The 6,135-nt window shown below is 47.9% G+C and overlaps 1 protein-coding gene across 6 annotated transcripts in view; it reads right to left on the bottom strand.

Annotated features, from left to right (window-relative positions):
* The window catches only part of PTK2 (protein tyrosine kinase 2), a 262,366-nt gene extending 257,314 nt beyond the window's left edge, over window positions 1–5,052 (bottom strand). For all 6 annotated transcript variants that reach the window (XM_061172265.1, XM_061172261.1, XM_061172260.1 and 3 more), the window contains exon 1: window positions 4,917–5,052. The gene's annotated coding sequence lies outside the window, so the exon portion shown is untranslated. The remainder of the gene's footprint in view (window positions 1–4,916) is intronic.
* Window positions 5,053–6,135: the final 1,083 nt, after the last annotated feature.

Raw genomic sequence — 6,135 nt, forward strand, 5'->3', positions numbered from 1 at the left:
GCCCGTGCTCCGCAACAAGAGAAGCCACAGCAATAAGCCCACGCACCACAGTGAAGAGTAGCCCCCGCTTACCGCAACTAGAGAAAAGCCCGCATGCAGCAACAAAGACCCAATGCAGCCAAAAATAAATTAATTAATTTTAAAAATATATTTAAAAAAAAGCAGAATGGAAAATTTTAAGTTGGTGAGAATGAGCACATTCATTTCAGAAACATTTATAGAGCAGCAATGTACCAGAGGTTGTAAATACTAGGATTACTACAAGGGGCTCATACCTGTGTGAGAAACGTGCAATTTGTTTTTCCCTTACATACTCCTTGCTTCCCACAAAACCGTCTTCAAACATCAACCCCCCAAAAAAGTCACCAATGAAAAAACTGTAAATGTGGAGGTTACTAAAGCACATCTTGACAAATAAGAAGTATCAATCACTGCATCATGCATTATACACTTTACCTAATTCTAAATTAATTTCAAATAATTAAACAATTTTGGTATATTAATTAAAATGTTTACCTATACTATGTTGGCCAGATCAGAACTTCATGATCTGAAAGTGTTAGATTCAAATAGAAAATACAATTATCTAAACTTTCCCAGACATGGTCATTACACTAGCACACTATTTATTCCTACTGCAGAAGACTGGGTTAAGATTTTACAGACTGCTGCTTTTCCAGCCAGGGAGGCCGCAGGCAGGCTGTTAGGAGCTGGCACTGCAGAGTCCCTCGGGTCTGTCCAAGCCATCCACCACTGTGGGCTGAGGACCCGGGCGAGCTACTCTAACTCAATGCTTCCAGGGTTTCATCTACAAAAGGAGGATACAGACAGCAGTACAACTCAGTAGTTCTAGCGAGTAATAAAGGAGATAAAGCACTATGGCACCCAGCTCAGGCCTGGCACATGGTGTTTAACAAATGCAACTTACAGGATAGAGACTCTCCCACATTTAATTCATCTGTAAAAAGGTAATAACACCTACCAACAGCACAGGGCACCCACACAGGTACCCAGTAATGTTCTTCCCCTACCACTGGAAAATATTCAAATGTGTAACTTCAGTCATTCTTCTTGATGTGAAAAATGAGTTTATAGTAAATAGCAATGTACATAAATAAGATTTAGGTAGGATTATTTTAATTAAATACTAAGTTTGTAAGGAAACACCTTCGTGTCCTTAAAAATAGGTAAACTTTGTGGTGATGCTACTAGTATTTTTCTCTGAGGCTTCCAACTGCTAAAGAGTGGGAATAGTGCCACTCGGGGAAACATTTATTTCCTACTATGTCTATAAATCATTTCCTTACTATTTATGCAAATCAGACTATAATTAACAGTTTTGCTAAAAATTCCATTTAAACTGAAAGTTTAACTATATATGTGTATCTGAATTTCATTTCCATCACAGAGCCTAGTAAAAAACAATACAACTGTTACAGATAGAAACAGAGGGGGTTCCTCTGCTGATTTACAATCAGAAACACATTTGTGCAGTTCTGAATGATAAGATTTAGCACAATTCCTAGAAATTAATGCCAGAAACTGGTACATATGAATTTCATTTCTCTTGCACTGGGTTGCCTTTTGGTAGTCATGAAATGAAGAAGAAAAAAGAACTCTGCCAAAATGTCAGTACAGAGAAAAAGCAATAAAGGGCTCAAATAATCCACTACTAAACACTGTTTTACAGAAAAGAAGGAAAAAAACCATAACTTCTGAATGTATCCAGGTGAGCTAGAGAAACACAGGTGCACCCAAGGCAAGCTGGAGCTGCTCTCCATCCTTCTCCATTCCAAGGATCCTTCTAAAGGTTGATAAGCAACTTAACATTTGAATGCTTATTTGCATTCATAAACTTCTTGGAGTTGATTACTATTGACTCAAATAAGGTCATTTACTCTGCCCAAATTTTTTAAGTTAACATTTTAAATACAGACATCAGTGAAAATTCTCAAAGATCCCCACAGTAATTTTTTCTAATTATTTAAGGGATTTCAGTAAGAGGAAACTAATGAAAATATGTTCTTAAACTAGAGCTTTACAGCAAAATAAAGTACTTCAGAAACTTAACTTTTCTAATTTACTAGCAAAAAAAAAAAAACTCATTTAAAAACTCAGTTCACAAATATGATAAAAATAACAGAACTTTTTACCAATGGCATTTTTGCAGATCTAGAACAACAACAACAAAAAAATCTAAAAACGTGTGGAAACACAAAAGACCCCGAATAGCCAAAGAGATTTTGAGAAAGAAAAGGGGAGTTGGAGGAATCAGGCTCCCTGACTTTAGACTATACTATAAAGCTACAGTAATCAAAAGTAACAGAACTTTTAATGCCACTGAAATTTAAAACCAGATTTATTCTATCTAAAAATGTCTAAACTGAAAATGTTTAATTTAAAAAATTAAAGATTTACATATTGTATTAACAATTTGAATTGCATCTTTTGTTACCCTTAAGACAATTTTTAATTATTTTTCTCAAAATTAAGACACATTAAAATATAGGAAAAAAAGGTTTCCATAAAACCTTTAGAGATATGAACTAAGATTCCACCTCACTATAACTCAAAATAACATGCAAAGATAGTAATTTTCAAAATTATCTTTTGCTACACATAACACTTTATAACACCGTAGACTATATACGTATATACAAAATATAACAATAATTTCTTCTGAGGGAGCTCATCAGTATTTTTTCTTAAAGGGAACGCTTTAACGATACGCTTTTGTTATTTAGACAATTTCTCCAACTTTCTAGTAAGAGAAGTTATCTAGCTCAAGAACCCAGCTTTGAGAATTGGAACATTAACTTCTGTACTTTCCAACAAAGGGCATGGAGTGTTACAGAGAAGAGTTTAGCTAAAAACGTTTTAATGATCCTTACTGCCATCACTAACTCCCGCTTTCCCCAGACACTTGGCGACCGCTGCACTAGTGGATCTAACACTCCTGATCTAACACTTACTACTCACTTTCCGTGACAGACAGCCTCAGACGGTCTCCTGTAGGAGTCCCAGCATTCTTTGCCCCACATCATAAATACTAAGTTTTGGATTCAATGTCTTTATTTAGCCAAGCACTTGCTTCTCAATGCATCACCTCTGAATGATGTATAGTCCTTCTATTCAGTCCTTTCCTGAAGCCTTATGGGGCCGCGTTTACAAGGGAACATGTGTTTTAAACAATATTTTCCAGTGCTCATTATTAAACTGGATTATTTGATAATGACCTGAAAGAAATTCTTCAGAGGAGAATCTATAATATTTGATCTTGCTGTTTCAGCAGCAGTTAGTACACAAGTGTTCAGAAGAGACTAATGGTAAGTTCAACTAGTTTTTCCTCTCCAACAGTAGCCAAAAATATAAAACAATATACTCATAAAGATACTAAGACATACTGTCTTTATGAGTTGAAAGTTGAAACACAAACTTCCTTTAAAAGTTTCATGTGTTTAAATACTACAGGGTTTTAAACATTAACTCAATAGTACAACTGGACCAAAATATTATCTACACTGTACCTCAACAAAGTACGCTGAATGCTAATTTATTGTGAATCTTTAATCACTTCATCCACATACTTTCCTCCCACTTTTCAGAGATTGTCAAAGACAGGACAACTAACCTGAGGGCTTGGCTGTGTCATTTCAATGAAGAGACTATTTTCATTACCCGTTTTACAAATAAAGTATTAAAGGTGAGGCTCTGGTATTGCATTTCGAACAATAATGGCCTGTTTTTCCAACCACGAAGATGTTTACATCCTAAGTATGAATCCCAATGATGGTCGTCTTAAGTACAGACCCCCAAACTCTTACATCGCCTTCAACTTGACCGTATTTCAACCAGCTCCCATGAATACCACAATATTACTATTCTCTTAGTCTCACTGCCAAAAACCCAGCTGCAGGCTAACTAAGCAAGAATAAGACACTGTTGAAATGGCAAAAACAAAAACCTTTACCCTTAGTGCATTAAGCTACAAAATCCGGCAATCAAAGAAAACCAAGTAACAGCGTACATACACACACACACACCCTACACACCCTACACACACACACACACACACACACACACTCCTTTGAGAAAGAATGAGGTGCCAGGAAAGGACCCAGAGTGCTTCCAGCTTGCTCGGCGGGCGCCGCGGAGTTGGGGGCTGGGGCGAGAAGAGGAGGAAACTTGGGAAGCGCAACGAATCCTGCCAGGTCTTCAGGGCTGCCGCCGAGAAAGCCTCCGGTCTGCACAAAACTTGAGCGCGGGCCGCGGGGGACGCAGCCGCCCCGCCGCCCCGCACGCGGGCTCGAGGCCCACCCTTCCCTGCCCCGCGGGCCGGCCGATCCCCCGGCGGCCCCGCGGATTCCCTCCTCCCCCTCCCTCCTCTCTCTCCCCTTTTGTTTTGGAGGCACTCGGCCCGCCCCGGCAGAGGCCGGCCGGCCTCCCCGAGGCCCCGGGCCTCCAGACCTTCGGACTCTCCGAGCCACGAATCCCCCGGCCTCCCCATCTTCCCTGAGCTCCCCGGCCTCCCAGCGTCCCCCGAGCCTCCAGCCTCCCTGAGTCCCCGGCCTCCTCGCATCCCCCAAGGCCCCCTGCTTCCCGGAGCCCCCGGCCTCCCCACGTCCCCCGGCCTCGAGACCCTCAGACTCTCCCAGCCCCGAACCCCTCGGCCTCCAAGCGCCCCCCGCCCCCAAGCCGCCGGCCTCCTCGGGCCCCCGGCCTCCCCACGTCCCCGGCCTCCCGGGGCCGCGGCCGGCGCGGGAGGGGCCGGTCCCCGCCGCATCCGCCGCCGGGACTGGCCGGTCCGGCCCCGCTCGGCCCTCCACCCTCGGGCCGCGGCCCTGCCAACAACCAGCTCCGGGAGTCGGCCCGCCTGCCTGCCTGCGCCCCGGCCCCGGCCCCGGCCCCGCACTCACTCGGACCGCGCTAGCGCCGGGAGGCGAAGGCAGACGACGACCGGGCGGCGCCGCGGCTGATGGGCCGCGCTCCCTCCCACGCCTCACGCCGCGGGCGCACAGCAGTCCCGGCCCGGCGGCGGCGGCGGCGGGCTCGCGCCCTCGGGGCCGTGCTGCGTCGGCGCGGGCCGCGCGTGCGCGGCGGCCTCCTGAGGCGCGCGCCTCCCTCCGCTGCGCGCGCCCGGCCGCGTCCCCGTTCCGAGCTTCCGCCTCCCGGGAGCACCGGGCATGCGCGGGCCGCGCGTCGCGGCCCGCGCATGCCCACCACGCCGCCAGGCTCTGCTCCTGGGATCGTACCCGGGACGTCAGGCCCGGGCTGCGGGCGGTCGGGGTCAGCGCGCGGGCGTGGCTGGGGCTCCGAGCGACGGCCGCGGGGAAGCTCTGCCCGGGGGCGGGAGCGGCGCCCCGCCGAGCGGACGTCCCGGGGTTCCCTCCGGCCGCACTCTGGGCCGGCGGGGTTGGACGGACTACGGGGAAGCCCTCGCACCCCTTCGCTGCCCCGAGCCCCAGACCCTGCTCTTCTGGAGGCCCCCCCCCCCAACCCCGGTCAGCCGCCTTACAGCCCCGCCCCAGAGTCGGAAGCACGGATGTCCGGACCCGGTGTGTGCCCGCGCCGGCCCGTGTCCTCTCCAGGCCCACCTAAGGGGTGTCCCGGACCCCTCTGCAGATAGGGAAGCAGGCTCAGGGATTTGTTCAGGGGCATCATAGCTAGCTAGTGCTGTGCGGTACCAAGATTTGATCTTCGAAGATGGTCTGGAAAGAGCTTTATAACGGCTTAGAGGTGGACACATTATCTACCTGAGCGCCAGCGGGGCACTGATCTGGGTCCATTAACCACCAAGGCGCCGGTCCCCTAGGTGCTGAGGCTTGAGAAAGGAGAGGAGGATCCCAGGCAGAGAGCGGCTGAGATGAGAGCCGGTTTTGACTGGAGCATGGGGTTGGGGCGGAGGCGGGGGCGGGGGCGGGGGCGGGGGGGGGGGAGTCTGGGTAAAAAATGAGACGGCCAGGGCCCTCTGAAGTCGTGCTCAGGTGCCTGGCACTTATTCTTTAGGCAGCAGTGAGCCTTTGAGGGTTTTAAGCGAAAGTGATACCTGATTTGCGTTTAAAAAAAAAAAAAATCACGGGCAACCTTGCGGTAGGAAATGAAACCAGAAGCAGAGCAACTTTCATTTTTCATGGT

The sequence above is a fragment of the Eubalaena glacialis genome, chromosome 17, assembly GCF_028564815.1.
Source record: "Eubalaena glacialis isolate mEubGla1 chromosome 17, mEubGla1.1.hap2.+ XY, whole genome shotgun sequence".
Lineage (NCBI taxonomy): Eukaryota > Metazoa > Chordata > Mammalia > Artiodactyla > Balaenidae > Eubalaena > Eubalaena glacialis.